The following is a 19955-nucleotide window of genomic DNA, read 5'->3' on the forward strand; positions in this document are numbered from 1 at the left end:
ATATATATATATATATATATGTGATGCTGTGTTTTGTTGTACTGTCAAATGATGCTGCTGCTTGTTAAGCAAGCTAAACTTCTGCCTAGAGCTTACGAAAATTATGCCTCGGATCATCTAACCTACATGAAGTCGGCTTTGTTGTTTAGCCTGCAGGATTGCTGGTTTTTATTTCCAACACTGAGAATAACAAGGCTCAATGGTAGCATGCGAAATTAGGGAAGGTTTTTCCCAGAACACAAAAAGGAATGTCACAAAAGCAATGTTGTAATCTCTACTCCATTGATCTACAGTTCTGCACTGTATGTGTCTTTGCTTCCAACATACAGAGGCAAAAATGAAAAGAAATTGGAATCTTGGGAAGATCTCCATGATTCCATTAATTACAGGAGCAATCGAACTCATGAAAAATTTCAAAAACTACCTAGAGAATATACCCAGTAAACCTAGTGCAAGAGAAATACAAACATTTAAAGGAACAGTTAGAATCTTAAAAAGTTCTCTCGGTTGGAATGTCTGAGATAGTGGGTGTATGTCTGGCATCCCCAGCAAAAATAAAAGAGGGGAAAAAGGGTGTTGGAGGATGACAGACCCTGATGCTGAATCCTCTTGGATTTGTACCTGAACCTAGTTGCAGCCCTAATCCTGCTTGCTGCTAAACCTGTCCATCATGGATGATCCTGTCAGGAACTGGAGTTCTATATAGCATAGCTTTGACACTACCACGTTCCTACCATATTGAGAAAAGGTTGGACTTAAGGTAGGAGATGCTGCCGCTTTCAGACAGGTGTCCATCTTTTGGTGATGACCCTTCATCTTTCTATGATGTCAAACTGCTTTTGATAACTAATATTCATCCCTTATGATGTCACACTACTTTTGTCATCTACCATTCATGTGAAATTTAATTTCATGTTTTAAACTTCCTCATATCAAATATGAATAAGACTTAAAAAAAAAATCCTTTTATGATGCAGTAAAGTTATTGTTTTATGGATTTTATTTTTATAATGCAACTAGCAGGGCTACCCGGCGTTGCTCGGGACCGTATAAACAATGAAAAAACAAAAGCAGATATTGAATATATGTTTTATTCTTAGGGGAGAGGAATCTTTCATCTCTATGTATTATTTGTTTTATCTACCCTAGGACTGGTATTGTTCATGTTTTATCCCTAGCGTAGGTAATTTACAGCATGTATATGAAATTGTTTTACCTTAGGGAGAAGAGAACAGGTAATATACAACATAATGTGTCTATATTACATCCCTGGCAACGCCTAGAAACCAGCTAGAACATGTATTTCAGTCAATCTTTATTACATCCTGGGCTATGCCGGGAAACCAGCTAATCTCTATTTAGTGACTTGACCACCAAAATACCTCCCTAAGTGTGTCCTTTCTTTTGAACTTATTAGATATAGGTATCTAGAAATGTGTATGAAATTTTGTTGAATGCATTGTTCACTATGATTTTCTTATTGTTCTACACAATATCAACTGTAGCGAAATAAAACAGTAAACTTAGTGTAGTGTTAGAATAAAGAGCAAAGGAAAAAATTAGAATCATATTCTGTAATTGCAAATCTAAATTTGCTAGCGTGTACCAGTATTTGCCAGGTTGTGGAAATTTGGAATTTATAACATATGTAGTGGCCTTTTCCTAGATACCTATTGCTAAAAATTATACTTTCATTTTGTTAGAAACATCTCTCTCCGGATGCCCTGCATCATCCAAAATAAAAACAAATATTTTTATAATTGTTTCAGTACATTGCTACACAATGTGAAATTTGTTGACGTTTGTAAAAAAAAAAATCATGAATGTGCTTATATTCCAAAAAAGAAAATATCAGTGCTCAGTATTGAAAATGTTTGAGATTCAAAAGTCTGTAACATTTCTACTAACTTCATAAGATGTCATGTGAGAAACTGAATTGAATATCAAGACATTATCTGAAGCGTTTTTATTTTGGTGTAACATATGTGTTTACAGTGAACCTTAACTTTTAATAAACAGCTTGGTATGCAATGACATAGGCTAAGAATCTTAGACAAAATATATATAAATTGGAAAAATGTGTGAACAAATCAAAAAAAAAATGATCTGCTCCACTTGATGACATCAAGCACAGTAATATTTTAGCGAAGAAACTATGAAATTGATGTTCAGTGATTAGTTTGGATGAATGAGAAAATGTAATTGTTTGATGCATAAAAAATAACTCATTTGCTGTATTTGATATTAAGCAGCAAAATATAGTGATTTGAATATTTAGGAAAACATCAAACCAGATTATGTAAAAAAAAAAAAAAAAAAAAAAAAAGATGAAATTAGAAAATATATATTTTCTGTTTATGAGTTTTGCCAATCAAAATTTTGTGGCAGAAATTGGGTGATTACCATGTAATTTTATTTTTGTTAAAATTCTTAAATTATTTGAATGTTTATTATAATTTCTAATTAGTGACTTGTTATCATCAAAATCCGCCCCAAAGAGTGTCCTTTCTTTTATTAGGTATCAGAATAGGTATTTCTATCTATATTAGCACTTATCAAGGCTAATAGGCAACTCGAGGATGAGAGTTCAAACGCGCACAGTAGTCAAATTTGGGAAAGAGGATAGAACAACTTTCTCTTCTGCCTCTCTCTCACCCTGTTTCTCTTCTCTCTATATTAGCACTTATCAAGTCCATTGAAAACAAATCGTTGGTCAAAGAAATATAATGAAAATTCTCAGAGTGAAAAAAAAAATGGGATTTTTACAAATCTGGTTTCCAAGTAATAGGAAACATGTACAGCTTCATTTTAACGACAAAATGTAAACTGTACTAATTGTAATGAGAATGTTGAAGGAAATTGGCAAAAAATTGTTAGTCAAATGTTGATCAAATATTATAAGTTTGTGTGATATGCATGAAACGTTTAGAATATGATCTGCTCTCATGCTGAAAGCAAGTAGAGAAACATTGTGAAAAAATGATGTAAAGCTAAGCTAAGCAAACGACCAGTGAATGGAAATGTTTATTATAATGTATCAAGATGAACATATTATCATGAAAAAGCAAATCGAAATAGTGATAGTTATTTGGTGCTTATACGAAACAGGTATCAAGTATTGTCACCAGTGATTTTATTGATGTTAACAGTGCATGTCACTAAAAAATAATGATGGTAGCGAAATTAAGTTTTGTTAATTCTACCCAATATAAAATATATACGCAAAACAAAGTAAACAAAGTTACGGGTTAGTTAATGATAAGTTTAGGTTCGAGAAATAAGCAAAGGAAAAGAAAAAAAAAAGGTACATGTGTTTATATTGTGTAAAATGTTAGTCTGTAAATATTTCAAACTATCAACACTGGTATGTGTAAATCCTAGATACCTATTGTCATAAAGTACCACTTCTTGTTTGATATATCACTCTACATGTTCCCTGCAGCATCCCAGAGAGGTAAATGAGTGTCCACAAAATGAAATAAAACATAGTACTGGAAATAAAATAAAATAAGAATATGTCTGAAAAGAAATAAATGCTGTTTACTATATAAAAAGTTGTTTTCAAGTGTCAAATGGAATTGAATCTTATACAATGTTGGTGGATTATGAAATTGCATGAATGAAATAACATTGGAGAAATAAGAAAAAAGTTTATATATACAATATTTACAAATGTAAGATAAAAGGTGAAGAAGGGCCAAATCCGAGATCTATAAATCGTAAATTTTCAAAGTGAAAACAGTTATTTTTTTTTTTTTTTAGATCTGCTTTCCAAGTAATAGTAACCATGTACAGCTTCATTTTAAATGAAAACTGTACTAATGATAATGTTCATGGTGAAAGGAAATTGGAAAAAAATTAAAAATGTCAGAGGTAAAATGTTTGTGTGGTATGCATGAAACACGTGTAGAAAATGATCTCATGCTGAAAGTAAGAGAAACATAGCTAAAAAATTATGTAAACGCAATAGTAAAATCCTCATTTTTAGGAACATAGTGTGGGGTATGTTGTTTGTTTCAATTGAGAAAGGAAAGTTTAATTTTTAGAATTGGATGTTATAGATCACAAGTTTTATTACAATAAACATTGTGTTCTCTAATTATCAACCAAGTATATTTATTGATAAAAAAAGAAAAGTAATGGACATGTTTATTATAATTTATCAATATTAAATTGTTATCATGAAAAACCAATGGAAAGCGTGTTGGTTATTTCGTGTTCATAAGAAAAAACATCATGGGTTGTCACCAGTGATTTTATGTATGCTAACATTTCGCTGCAAATGTGGTAGCTAAATGTCTTTTTGGTTATTCTACACAAAATAAAATATATACACAAAACAAAGTAAAAGAAATGTCAGGGTTAGTTAATGATAAGCTTAGTACCAAGAAATAAGCACAGAATAAGGAAAAGAAAGATACATTTGTTGATATTGTGTCGATTGGTGAATTTGTTGGTTCATTTTGTTTTATGACATATCAACACTATATCAGGTTATTTCATGCCCAATCTAGTGACATTTTTTTTTCCTAGAATATATTTGTTTATTTAATGTTGGTTTCTATTTAACTCATAATTGGGACCCTAACAGGTACTACTACTCCAGATCAGAGTGGACCTGGTAGCAATAGCAATTAAATGGTGGCTTCACACTTCACAAAGCCCCACGTTTGGATACAGTTTATGGTCATATCTAGGACCTGGTGAATTTGTAAATAATTGAAACGATCAACACTGGCGAGTTAGAATTCTACATACCTATTGTTATATAGTACCAATTTATGTTTTACATATCACTCCACAACGTTGCTGCAGAATCCAGACAGGTGAAAGAGTCTCAAGAAACTGAAAAGCTATTTAGTACTCTTAAATAAAATAACATGCATAAAGAAATCCTAATATAAGACAATAGATGAAAAAGCAATAAAAATTTTGTGTGGAATCAAGTGAAAACAGTTTCTTTGTCAAAGAAATTGCATGAAGATTCTCAGAGACTTTTCCTTCCTCGTTCCCTTCCCTTTTGGTGGAAGGAAACTTTCACAGTGGCTCAGAAGGTGGGCTGAGCACACTTCCTACAAAGGTGGGATGGGTAAATTTCTTTTTCATTTGGTTGCCTGGAGGACAGGCTTAGCCCCCCCCCAAAGAAAAGGTTGGAGCCGGGGAACTTCTCCTCCCCGAAGGGGGAGGGGGCCCGGGAAGGCTTCTCTTCCCATATTTTTTGTTTTGTGTAAGGTTGATCTCTTTCCCAAGGGAGTAAGAGGATATCCCTCTCTTAGGAGGAGAGCAAAGGCTCCCTGGGCCTCCCATCCTCCTTCTGAGAGAAGTTCCCCGGCTTCCACATTCATTGCTCAGCCCGCCGTCCAGGCAATCAGAGTCTGATTGTCTGTCGTATATAAAAAGGCGATTTTAGCTTGTCAGGCGGTATGCTCTGCGTTGACTATTTTTCTTCCACCTGTTGACCTTCCCTCCCTGCTACGCAGATTAGGGAAGGGCTGAAGGGGTGATTTGCTTTTATTTTTTACCCCTCGGTATAGGGAGGTGACTGATCATCCAACCAACTAAGGGGATGGGGCAGGAAGTCTACCCTCTCCTGCCTTAGGGAGGGAGTATTTTTTTTTTTTAAGTTTGCCCGGAGGGGAGATGGGCAACCAACTGGGGGGGGGGGAGTCAGGACCTTATTCGCACGGAGGAAATGCAGGCCTGAAGTGAAATGCAATCTGAAGGAGGTGAGTGGTATACCCTGCGTTGTAAAGTTAATTTTAAGACTCCCTCGCACATGTATGTAACACAAAGGGTTTTTCCGTGGCGCATTTCGCATTGTTTTCCTTCTGGGAAACGTTTTGTAATCCTGTTGTTTATATACTTTTCCTTCTGGGAAAAGTTTATTCTTATAATCTGTGGAACAAAGAATCAATCAGACTGTCTGTGTGTGTCGGTGTATATAAGAAGGTGATTTTAGATCCCCAGGGGCTATACCATGTGTTGACCATGTATTTTTAAATATTTTTTCTTTCTACTTCCCTTCCCTTCTGGTGGAAGGAACCTTTTGTTTTATGGTGGCTCAGAAGGTGGACTGAGCACTCTCCCCACAAAGGTGGGATGGGTAAATTTTTTATTTATTTGGTTGACTGGAGTGCAGGCTGCGCACTCCCCAAAAGGTGGGAGCCGGGGAACTTCTCCCAGAAGGGGGCTCTGGAAGGCTTCCCTCTACCCATATTTTTTTTTTTTGTTTTTGTGTAAGGTTGATCTCTTTCCGGAGGGAGTAAGCGGTACCAACAGGGGGGGGGGGGGAGACCAACCATACAAAAGGATATCCCTCTTTTAGGGGAAAAAGAAGGTTCCCTGGCCTCCTCTCCCGCTTCTGAGAGGAGAAGTTTCCCCGGCTCCCACTTTGGGGGTGAGGGAGTGCTTAGCCCGCCCCCAAGGCAAATAGTCTTACTGTCTGCCGTATATAAAAATACGATTTTAGCTTGTCAGGCGGTATGCCCTGCGTTGACTATTTTTCCTCCACCTGTTGACCTTCCCTCCCTGAAGGAGGGAGCCGTGCTACTCAGATTAGGGAAGGACTGAAGGGGTGATTTGCTTTTTTTTTTTATCCCTCGCTCTAGGGAGGTGACAGTCATCCGACCAACGAAGGAGATGGGGCAGGGAGCCTTCTCTCTCCTGCCTTAGGGAGGGGGTAGTTTTCTTTTTAAGTGTACCCAGAGGGGAGTTGGGCAACTTTCCTGCACTTGGGGGGGAATCAGGACCTTATTCGCATGGAGGAAATGCAGACCTGAAGTGAATTTCGGTGTAGTGTACACCTGTGTTTATGAGACCAGCTGGCTATAGCTATTGATCTCTTTATCTTTTTAAGTTTCGCTGTGTGTTGATGCGTATAAAAAGACTCTTCTAGCTCCCAAGGGTGTATACCCTTCGTTGACAATTTATGTTTAAGAGTTTTCCTTGCTCCTTCCCTGCCCCAGAATGGTAGGGGAGCTCCTGTCTCCTGTAGGGCGGGGGGGGGGGGCTTTCTTTTTTGGTTATGTGGGGGAGCCTTACCTCTACTCCACTTTAGGTGGTAGTTCTTTTTTGTAAGTTTGACATACTTTCAGATATTTCTTGAGTTTTTAACATTAAATTAATCTTGTCCAATGTATTCATTGCCATGGCATGATGGATACTGTACCAGATTTTTAAACTTTAGTTTGTGGGTTCGATTCATTTTTGTCCAATCCAATCTGAAGGAGGATGGTGGTATACCTTGCTTTGTACAGTTAGCTTTAAGACTCCCTCGCACATGTATGTAACGCAAAGGGTTTTTCCATGGCACATTTCGCATTCTTTTCCTTCTGGGCAAAGTTTCGTAATCATCTTTATATATTTTTCCTTCAGGGAAAAGTTTCGTAATCATGTTGTTTATATATTTTTTGCTTCAGGGAAAAGTTTCGTAATCATGTTTATATATTTATGCTTCATCTTAATGCTTCAGAATATACAATATTTTTGGTTTTTTTATCTGGTGCCAGAATGAAGAGTCCATCAGGGTGTCCAACTCTTGATAGGCCAACATATAGCTGTCCATGAGAAAATACTGGTTTTGACAGGTTGAGCCCAACAACTTTTAGTGACTGTCCTTGTGATTTGTTTATTGTCATTGCAAAACTTAGCTTGACAGGAAATTGCAGCCTTTCAAACTCAAATGGCAATTCTTGTGGTCTCATTGGGATTCTGGGAATGAAGCAGTGTACTCCTGCATACTTACCTGACATAATTGTTGCTTCCAGTACATGAGGCATCATATTCTTTATGGTGAGCCTTGTGCCATTGCAGAGTTTTGGTGGATCAAGATTGCGAAGTAACATTATTGGTGCTCCAAGTTTTAGAAACAGACTATGTGGAGGCGTTCCTGGTGGTTCAAGACTATTAAGAAACTCAGTCGGATAATTTGTTACTTCGTCCTGTGAACAGATTGTATCAACTGAATTGTATAATATGATTTCTCCAGGTAATCTATTCAACAACCTGCTATTTATTTCATTTACAGATTCATTCTTTGCTGCTAAAATTGCACGGCTACTTAGCCAATTGATATCCGTATGCAAATTATGAAGATCTGGAAAAACTCTCATTATAAATTCCTCTTCTGTTTGAATTGTTGTAAAAGGCAACTGAATCTGGTTATAGGAGTCCTTGTCCAGAAGTCCATTACCCACTTGCAAAAGTTTAATGGCAAAGTCACCAACAGCATCATCAGCATGTAAATGTACTCGCATGTTTAGTGTTAAACTCATTGTTTTAATATGATGCCATAAATAGGAGTTTTTGAGACATGCATTCATTTGATCAGCTCTGGTTCCTCGAGGAACAATTGGAAGGGTTTGTCTGAAATCACCAGCAAAAACCAAAGTCACTCCACCCATTATTTGTGTGTTATCTTTTAGGTCCTGTAGTGTAGAATCTACTGCTTCCATAGCTTTTTTGTGACTCATTGTTGCTTCATCCCAGATTATTAATTTACAGTTTTGCAGTAGTTTAGCCTTTGCTGAATCTTTTTTAATATTACACAATGGTTTTTCCTGTCTAGTAAGGTCCAATGGGAGAGAAAACATAGAGTGAGCAGTTCTACCACCATCCAAAAGTGTTGCTGCAATTCCACTGGATGCCACTGCAAGGGCAATATTGTTTGTGAGACGAACTTTTGCAAGGAGCAGATTTAACAGGAAAGTTTTGCCAGTTCCACCTGGGGCATCAATAAAGAATGTCGATCCGTGATCATGATGAACTTCTCCTCCCAGAAAGGCTTTCCTCTCCACATATTTTTTTTTGTTTTGTGTAAGCTTGATCTCTTTCCGAAGGGAGTAAGCGGAACCGACAGAGACGGGGGGGAGGAGATCAACCATACAAAAGGATATCCGTCTCTTAGTTGAAAGAGGGAAGGCTCCCTGGCCTCCCCTCCCGCTTCTGAGAGGAGAAGTTTCCCTGGCTCTCAACTTTGGGGGGGGGGAAAGAGGGCTTAGCCCGCCCTCAAGGCAAATAGGACCTTAATCGCACGGAGGAAATAGGGGTCTGAATTTGATATTAAGCAGCAAAATATTTAAAAACATAAAAATGTGAAACAACATGAATACTCTCCATTGTCACTTGAAAACATTGGTCTTGGTAGGAAGTTTATTAGATGCTGAAATAGTGGGCTTGGTATTGTGTGCTTAATATTATTTTATGCAAAATGTAAAAACACAAAAGAGCGTACAATCAATATTGAAAAAGTAACATCTGTCACAGAAAATAGTAATTTGTAAAAATCAAAACATAATATTGTTCTGTACTTAAAATGTTAAACTTACTGTTAACAATACTGTAAAATGGTGATCAGGATGAGTCCAACAACTTAGTTTTTGAGTTTTCTTATTGGTCATAGTAAAAAGAAATTGTAATCTTTCAAGTTTGTTGGTCGCATTGGGATTCTTGGAATGAATCAACAGATTTCTGCATATGAATTTTTGTTAATTCCACACAATACAAAATATATATACAAAACAAAGTAAAGCAAATTATAGGGTTAGTTAAGTCCTCTGATTAGCAACCAACTATATGTATTGCTAAAAAGAGAAAAGCACTGGAAATGTTTCTTATAATGTATCAATATTGAATTGTTCTCATGAAACACAAATCGAAATAGTGATAGTTATTTGGCGCTTATAAGAAACAGGTATCAGGGATTTTGGTGTATCAGATGTTTTTACAGTGAACTTAACTTTCAAGAAACAAATTGGTATGCAATGATATAGGCTAAGAATCTTAGGCAAAATATATTCAAATGAAAAAAAAAATGTTGAACACTTATAACATTGTATGGACTCTCAAAAACATTTGTAAAAAATGTGTAAACAAATGAAAAAAAAAAAAGAAAAAAAAAAAAGAAAGAAAATGATCCGCTCCACTTGATGACATCAAGCACAGTGATATTTTAATGAAGAAAATATGAAAATAATGATTTTCAGTTTGGATGAATATGAGAAAATGTAATTGTTTAATGCATAAAAAAGAACTCATCTGCTGCATTTGATATTAAGCAGTAAAATACAGTGATTTGAATCTTTAGGAAAACATCAAATCAGATTATGTAAAAAGTAAAAAAGATGAAATTAGAAAATATATATTTTATGTTTATGAGTTTTGCCAATCAGAATTTTGTGGCAGAAATTGGGTGATTACCACGTAATTTTATTTTGGTAAAATTCTTAAATTATTTGAATGTTTATTATAATGTCTAATTAGTGACTTGTTATCATCAAAATCCGCCCCAAAGAGTGTCCTTTCTTTTATTAGGTATCAGAATAGGTATCCAGATTTCTTAATTGGTTCATGCAAGGTTTATTTTATTTATTTTGTTATGGCTTATGGACTAAACCTAATTTTTTATTTTTACTTATTTTTTTTTATAAATATAGACTTTAATTTTGCAGCAATAAATATATATATAAATATTTTTTTAAAATGTTTGATTTACTATAAACAAAACTCTGTAGACTTTAGAACTTAATCATGAGTTTTTTTTGTTTTCTAATCAATTAAGTTTGTTTATTATTATTAAATGATCTGGTTTTTCGGTCAGTAGAACGAAGAATATTATGAGAACCGAAAACGATGAACAAAATTTGATTACTTATGAGAATGTTTTATATGTTTGTTGGCGTTTCATTTGAAGACAGTGTGAGAAATTTAATTCTCACAAACTCAATACTCCCTGGCAGAGGCAAAATGAATCCACAAATTGCAAAAGCCATACCTTTTAAACTAAAAATTTATTCAATAATAACAGCAAAGAAAAGTTATTGGTCCTGGTACAGTCCATTGCAAAACGGTGGGCAAGTTTTGCCTCCATAAACAGGGAGCCGGTAGTTAAACTCTTATTAGTGGAGTATTAGTTCTTTTTTCATCAAAAGGATCCATGATAATTCATGGTGTTCTCGACAAGAATGCTGGTGCCTATAATTAGGCATAAAGCGAGTCGCTTGGGACTCTAATTGAATTGTGAAAAGTTCCAATATTTAGTAGATACAAACATGAAGAAAATGTTCAAAGGATGCCATCCTGTAATTAGGATATCTTCGGCACAATGTAAAGGTGTCTCTGCTCGTAGAGATGTAACTTCGTTGTTCACCTACACTTTGGTGACATAACATGAAGAAATTGTGGCAGTTCCATTCTGTAAGGCTTTCTTCTCGGAGCTGTCCTGGTGAGTCCGTTTCCTGCTTAGTGTTTAACGTGTTTAACGTGGACTGAAAAATGAAAAGCATGATACAAAAAAGGGGCGCCAAGTAATTAACTTGACTCCTACAACTAACGGCCCTGTCGGTGGGGCATTAGAATATGCCGACTGCCCCCCTGCAGAGGGTAAAAGTCCCTCAATGGGGGTCCTGGATATGACCTTAAACTATATCCAGTGGTGAGGCCCCAGCTTGGGGGCTTTGGGGAGTGTGGAGCCACCCTTTAATTACCATTGCTCCCGGGTCCACTCTGACCCGGAGTGGTAGTACCTGTTAGGGTCCCAACTATGGGTTAAATAGAAACCGACGTGAAAACAACAAATATATTCTATTAAAAAACTTTTTCTTCAAAATCTTTGGATTCGGCATTAAATAACGCGAAAAGGGTTGATATGTCGTAAAACAACCAACCAACCTACAACTAACCCATCACGGGCCGTTTACTAGAACTGTGTTAGGCGGCTTAAACAAGAAACCTGGCGATGTAAATGGAATTTCTCACACCATATAGGAAAGCAGTCCTCTGGTAATATGTTCTATCGATGGGAATCTCTTGGAAAAGACACTGCTCATCAAGATCTGCCTAATGCAATGAATATGAAAGAAGAATGCAAATTTTGTTTCCTTTCAAACTGACATTCCTTTTGTAAATGCCACCCTCACTGTTCTGTACACTATGTGGCGGGCATATTACCTTATTTGATACTAGTAGTGGATGGGGACATGCCGGGTCATAAAATATGTGCAAATATTTAATTTATGTAGATTTCGTATTTATTATTATAGAGCCAATTCTCTACTGAATATTATGTTCTACCTAATATATAGTACTGATTGCAAAGATTAAAAAAAGAAAAAAAAAAAAGAAAAATGACTTGGGTACCATCAGCTAGGATTGAAACCGAAACATTTGCCACTCTAGTCATGTTCCCTATTAATGTAGATATCAAGAGATAGATAAGAAAGACCTGATATTAAACGACTTGAAAAAATGAATTGAATTTGGGCATACTCAGAAAGTAACAGAAAAGTCGTGTTATTCATCCGTCCAAATAAAGATTTTATCTTCTATCTTCTATATATATAAAAGCCAAACGTCTGTGTGTATGTATGTATGTTTGTTTGTAACGCTAAAACTTTTGAAAGACGGAACCAAACTTGACAAATTTGGTATCATATCGAAGCCCCATCACCCGGATGACAAATATCGAAATTTCACGTCAAATGGACCACTAGAAGTTGGTCAACTGATCAGTTATCTTCGAGGGGGGGGCCAAAAAAACCTGTCATTATCTATATATATATATATATATATATATATATATATATATAAAAGCCAAACGTCTGTGTGTATGTATGTATGTTTGTTTGTAACACTAAAACTTTTGAAAGACGGAACCAAACTTGACAAATTTGGTATCATATCGAAGCCACATCACCCGGATGACAAATATCGAAATTTCACGTCAAACGGACCACTAGAAGTTGGTCAACTGATCAGTTATCTTCGAGGGGGGCCCCAAAAAAAACCTGTCATTATCTATATATATAAAAGACAAATGTTTGTTTGTAACGCTAAAACTTGAGATGAAAGATTCCTCTCCCCTAAGAATAAAACATATGTTCAATATCTGCTTTTGTTTTTTCATTGTTTATACGGTCCCGAGCAACGCCGGGTAGCCCTGCTAGTCTATATATATAAAAGCCAAACGTCTGTGTGTATGTATGTATGTTTGTTTGTAACGCTAAAACTTTTGAAAGACGGAACCAAACTTGACAAATTTGGTATCATATCGAAGCCCCATCACCCGGATGACAAATATTGAAATTTCACGTCAAACGGACCACTAGAAGTTGGTCAACTGATCAGTTATCTTCGAGGGGGGGGGGCCAAAAAAAACTGTCATTATCTATATATATATAAAAGACAAATGTTTATTTGTAACGCTAAAACTTGAGATGAAAGATTCCTCTCCCCTAAGAATAAAACATATGTTCAATATCTGCTTTTGTTTTTTCATTGTTTATACGGTCCCGAGCAACGCCGGGTAGCCCTGCTAGTTTGTTATAAAGTATCCTTGGTCTATGATTACTATTTCCTGTTATTTTCAGTGTTGCGTTACCAGTAGTTTAAGAGTTTATTGGTTAAATATTTTCATACAGATAGACACACACACATACATGCATACATAGTGATTTATTTATATAGATGTACAAAAAGAAAAAAAAAATATTATTTAAGATATATATCTGTATCTAACTAGCAGAATACTTACCCTAGGACGGGTATTGTACCAGTTATTAATAACATTAATTTACCAAACAGAACAGTTTGGCACCACTTTTATCTCTCCACACAAATAATATAATCAAGGTATATTCTAGTAAACCTTATCTTTAGAATTCTTATTCTAATGTTGATAAAAATCCATGGATGAATTTTTTATTTTAGCTTAATAAGGTATTGAAATTCAAAAAAATGTTAATTCATTCCAATAACTATGGATCAAATTTATAAATGAGAAGCATTTTATGCTTTTCGGTTTATTTGTACACAAGTCAGCCATTTTATTCTTTTATTAAATTATAAATAATATATGTAGACCATGGTTAAGTAAGGAAGTCGGTGAGTGACCCCCCCCCCCCCTCCATATAAACTTGAGCATGACAGACTAGCGCTCTTGTTTCTAACTTGAGGGCGACAGAGCTGACAAAATCATTTTGAATTTCTTGGTAGCATGCTTGTCAAACTCTGTGAAATATGATGCCAAACAAACATAAGATCGTTTGTACTAATTACAAATGATAACAGAAATCCTGTTGGAGATTCATTCAGAAAAAAAAAGGTTCGTTGTCAATGAACCTTAGCTATGTACACATTTCCATTCAATCAAGAACAGTATTACCAGATGCATAACAAGAGAATTTTCCATAATATGGATGTTCATTAAGGTAAGGATTCTCATCGTACCTTAAAATTCATCAACATATTCAGTCTAATGTTTGCTTTATACCCTGGAATGTGTTGTTGTATTGCATTCACCCTAGGCAGGTTGAACCGGCTTCCTCCAAAGGAACAAGTGACAAAGGAATATTAAATTCACAGGCAGTCTTCAGTCGCCTATGATGTTTGATGTATTTTTGGTCAGGAAGCCAGTATCATTAGATATCTTGACCTGGTAGTCTTACCAAAGATTACCACTCTTGGTTAAAGTAGACCTGGGAACAAAGGAGCAACTTCAGTCCTCAGAGACTCAAAATGGGGCCTCACTACTGGATGTCTTTTAAAGTTATACCGAGAACCACACATGTGAATTGATTTCTAAACTAATTTATCTCTGATCAAGTCTTTATTTATCCCTCTTTCTCTTGAGTCTATTTTTAATCACTTTCTCCCATGTTCCTTGGCCTTATGTGAGCTGAATCTGCTATCTTAACTGCTTTACATCTACTAACCCAAGAACTCCCATCCATTTTATTTTCAGTGTGACCATACTAATGAAGTCTCCTGTTTTACACACGTCTCCCTATACTGTGCACATTTAATCTTACTCTGAGGTAGCCAGATCTAAGTCTGTCTTTAAGGCTTATTCATTGTGACATTTTCATATAGTTCTTCTCCATGCAAAGCATACTCTTAACCCTCACTGATCAGGGTTCACTTTTATAAATCATTACACTTCATATGCATACCTGATAAACTCTTCCATTTAGTTAACAATGGTAACAGTGCTGGTCAGTAAAACCAAATGGTCAAGTACGTCCAAGAATGGAGTACTGTTGCCACATCTGGGCAGGTGCTGCTAGAAATGACATCCTGCCTTGATAGAGTTCAATATAGACTTTGTAGTAAGGGATGTCCTTTTCTCTTCCCTGCAACCTCTATCTCACAAGAGATGTTGCGAGTTTGTCTCTGCTTTATCATTATTTTCATGGCAAGTGCTCAACTGAGCTCCAATCTATCCCCCCCCTCGCCAAACTTTCACAAAAAACACTCGTCTAGCTGAAAACACTATCAATAATTCCCCCCACTCTTTATCTGTGCCTAAACCTAAATGTAGATTCCATGAACAAAGCTTCTTTCTTAAAACTGCACACCTGTAGAACTCTTCCGTTTGTCTTTTTTATGCCTGAGTACAATATGGTTGTCTTCAAGTTCAGCGTAAACAAATTATTAATGATCTGGCTCCTAATCCAATTTACCAAATTTCCACTCCTAACTATGATATTGTCCTATTGATTACTGTCCACTCATTAACCCTTATCCTCGAGTGGCACCTGGGCTTTGATGCATGGTGACTCCTTTGTAAAAAAAAAGAAAAGAAATTAAATGATCTGAAGATTACTTAAAACATTGTCAAATTTATATCGGCTTTTCGTGTCCCTCAACTTAATACTTTGAGTGAAGTCGAAGGCATCAAAACCATAAACACCAGTTGTTGTAAGTCAAGAAATTTGAATAAACTCGTATAAGCAATAAAGAACATGTGTAGAGGTCTGTGAAAATATACTGCCATCTGTCTTCGGATCTCCATGAACTGCTTTGATGTTCTCTAATGTACTTGGACGCGTGACCATTTATGAATAAGGAAAGACCTTGAATGCCTATTAGACGAACTCTTCGAGTAGCTTTGGTCTCTCTGTACACGGGTTTGTCAGAACAGTCTGGGATAACAGGCCTCTATGTAAAAATTTATCTTTAGTTGACCTTTAACAACTAAATATTGTCGTTTACTAGCCAAATAGAGGTTACTAACCAAACCCACATGATTTTTAGAATATGACATCTTTATTCTGTGACGAGTATGTACATCAAAGATTTTTCTGTATATTTTTAAATAAGTGTAATTCTAAATATGCAACAAATTTTATGTTGATACTTGACGGTAGAAACATTATCTTCAGATGTTTTTTTAAACAGCCACTCGTTTAAAAAAGAAAAAAAAAAAGTAATATTGTTTTATTAAACTTTTAAATAATTTGACTTTGTTCGTTTTATTAAAAAAAAAAAAGTTGAAAAGATATTTTTCACTCAGTAGTGAGCTTTGGCAGATTGCCAGTGAAAGAAATACAATCGCCAAAAGATAAACTTTTCATTATTTCTAGTCGCCATTTTGAAAAATCACTCGCAAATGTGACTATTTCACTCACAATGTAGAGGCCTGCATAAGCATATTTCCTCTTACAAGTAAGCCCAGACTAAATATTCAAAATAACATGGTATTCACGGCCCAAATAAGATCTCCTCGGTAACTCCGACTGGATTACATGAGGAATGGTACTCTAAGAAACACTCGTCTAGCTGTAAACACTATCAATAATTTCCCCCACTCTTTATCTGTCCCTAAACCTAAACGTAGATTCCATGAACAAAGCTTCTTTCTTAGAACTGCACGCCTGTGGAATTGTCTTCCGTTTTCCTGCTTTCCGGCTGACTACAATATGGTTTTGTTCAAGTCTAAAGTAAATAAGTTCTTGATGAGCCGTTCCATATAAGTTATTAAATTTACCAAATTTTCATTACTAATGATTACTATATTGACCAACTTCTACTGTACACTCTTTAACCCTTATCCTTGAGTGGCCTCTGGGCCTTGATAATGTGGTGATGCCTTTGTAAAAAAAAAAAAAAAAAAGTGATGTTGCCTATTGTAACAGAACTAAGCTCAACCATACTGGATCAGTTTTTGCTTTGGAATCCAATATATTATAAGAATTTTATAATAAGTTAACTGGTCAATTAGTAAGAGGAAAATTAATGTTCTTCATGCTTTTATTGACTCCACTTTTGAGAGGGGGGGTATTTAGTTCTCTCCCATTGCAAGAACTGTGACACCAGGGTTGGAAAGTGGGATTGAGAAGTCAGCCCCTCCCGGTCCCGAGGAGGGGCACTCTGACCTGGAAAAAGTGTCTGAATAACCCCATCGGCATTCCCGGTAAAAGCGCCTCGGGCGATGAGCCATGAACTAATTATTTACTAAACTATGATTATTGTCCATAGTGCTTGGAAAAAAGTGTTTTTTTTTTTTTTGTTTTTTTTTACATTTTCACCCCAAACAAGGCACATTGCCACTTTGGTGTAGGGGGCTACTATCAGGGGAAACATCTACTGGGGTACTATGTAGGGATTAGGGCAGCGAGATGTTGGTTCACATTGCACTTGAACTTATGCATGTCAGTACAGTTGGGGAAGCAGTGACCTGGAATGGAATTCCAAAGTCTAGCAGTTCTGGGGAAGAAACTACTAGAGTAGAAAGATCTTTTACATCTAGGGATCTCTACAGTGTGGGGGTGGGATTTTGCAGCTTGTCGGGTTTGTCGAGGGTGTTCACGTCGTGGGGGCACAAGTGCTTGCAGTTCATCAGAGCATTCACCATTATAATACTTGTAGAACAGGCAGAGGGATGCAACGTTTCGACGATGGGACAGAGGCTGAAGCTTAGACGCCAGTGTAGGGCCTATCAGATTTGCGACTCTCTTTTGAACCCTGTCAAGGAGCGAGAGACTAGTAGCCGATGCACCAACCCAAATATGACAGCAATACTCCATACATGGGCGAATGGTGGCCTTATAGAGGTACAGGATACTTTCGGGTGTTAGAAGTTTTCTAGCACGGTAGAGAGAACCCACCTTCCTCGCAGCGGCCCTGGCAATGCTCTCAATGTAATTGTTCCAACTCATGTTTCCTGTGAACGTGAGGCCAAGGAGCTTGAGAGACGTACTCTCAGATAAAGAGTCGTTGGCCATTGCTATAGGTGGTAGAGAAGGTTTCTTGTAATTATTGAATGAAACCAGTTTTGTCTTGGCAGCATTGAACATGACCATCTATTTTTGTCCCCATTCCACTACTGATTGGAGGTCATCCTCTAGTGTTTCTGCGATTACTTTAGATATATGTTCATTTGTTTTCCTGTCGTGCCTGCTATAGAGTGTGGTGTCATCAGCATATATACCCATCTCAGAGGCAATTTTGTTGGGGAGGTTATTTATGAATATCAGGAACAGCAGAGGTCCAAGGATAGATCCCTGGGGCACTCCCGCATTTATATCATATTGTTTAGATGTACAACCGTCGAGGACAACCTGGATTTTTCTCTTATCTAAGAAGGATTTAATTATGTTAAGTATTCTACCAGTGATACTGTATGATCTAATTTTCCTGAGGAGACCCTCATGCCATACCCTGTCAAAAGCTTTAGATATATCTAGAGCTACCGCTCTGCCCTCTCCCGCTTTGTCCAGTGAATGGTATATACGTTCAGAGATTACAGTCAGGATGTCTGCCGTGGAACGGGCTTGTCTAAATCCATATTGTTGGTCGGTCAGAAATTTAGCATCTGTAAGGTGCTGGACTAGAGCATGGTTAATTAAGGTCTCAAATATTTTGGCAAAAAGTGGGAGGAGGCTAATAGGGCGATAATTTACTGGGTCAGTTCTTTTGCCAGAATTCTTGAATACTGGTACCACGGTACCACAGAAGCAGTTTTCCAACAGCCCGGAAAGCAAGTGTTTATGACAAACAAAATCCTCCACTCTCTGAGGCAGATGGCAGCATACTGAATGTAAGCAATGGACAGTTGCAATCTGGAGGTATTTCTACCCAGATACTGAACTAATAGGTACAAGAGGTTTGAATTAATTCTCACTTTATGCCGTTATATTTATTTATTTATGACTGAACGAATTAGTTTAACCAAGGATGGAGAGGGGGTGCTAATGAAATTCTGGAAATCACTATGCTTAAGTAACTGATTAAAATAGCATGCATATGTATTTGTTTGTACAACTATCATTCATTTTGAAAGCACAACTTATGAAGTCATCATTTCCTTTGATGTTTGCCTCAAATACTTGAAAACTATTGTCGTTCCTTAATTTGCTGATTGTAAATTTTAACCTCTTATGCAGGACATTCGGAAATATTACATTCAATGAAAAGTTGGTTTTTTTTTTGTTTTTTTTTTTATTTTAGTCACTCCTTTATTTCCATTGTAAGAAACAAAAATTTTTTTAGATACTAAATGACTTTTGGGACATTTACTCTTTCGGATATATATATGTTTATCTTAAGATATTAATTGGAAAACGCATAAGATTGTCAGCAACTTGGCATTTTGATCGGGCTAGTCTTGATTTGCCTGATAAAATGTGTCTGAACATGAGCAACATCACAAACAAGAGATGTCAAAGGGTCAATTTTTATCGTTGTATGGTATTCATCCTAGAGGGATTGAACCAGTTTTCTCTGAAGGAGGAAGTGTCCAGGGAATATTAAATTCATAGCCGGTGTCCAGTTACCTGTAAAAGGGGTGAATGAGTTTTATGGAAGACAAGGCTTATCTATACTGCTGAAATTTAGGTGGATGATGGCTTTACTTTAAACAACTTTGTAACTCTTTTTAATCATCACATTCCATGAACGATGTTTCTGACAAGGACAAAATTGCTGTTTTCTTGGCGGACTGCTGTTATTAGTAAGTGGTACATGTAGATTTTCGATCCTCTATTAGCATTCATCATAGTTATTATAGTTCAGGTGTCTATCTATTCATTCTCTTGACTGGTGATGACTTGTAAACAATATATATATATATATATATATATATATATATATATATGTATGTGTGTGTATTTATATATAATATAAAGCTGAATGTCTCTCTGTGTGTGTGTCTGGTCACGAATAGGCTCCTATATGGTTGA

General features: G+C 36.3%; 1 protein-coding gene across 1 annotated transcript in view; it reads left to right on the forward strand.

Moving 5' to 3' along the window:
- The window catches only part of LOC145252770 (uncharacterized), a 405119-nt gene that overhangs the window by 36313 nt on the left and 348851 nt on the right, over nucleotides 1–19955 (forward strand). The window lies entirely within an intron of this gene.

This window comes from Euprymna scolopes, chromosome 29 (assembly GCF_053919585.1).
Source record: "Euprymna scolopes isolate OS-2025 chromosome 29, ASM5391958v1, whole genome shotgun sequence".
NCBI lineage: Eukaryota > Metazoa > Mollusca > Cephalopoda > Sepiida > Sepiolidae > Euprymna > Euprymna scolopes.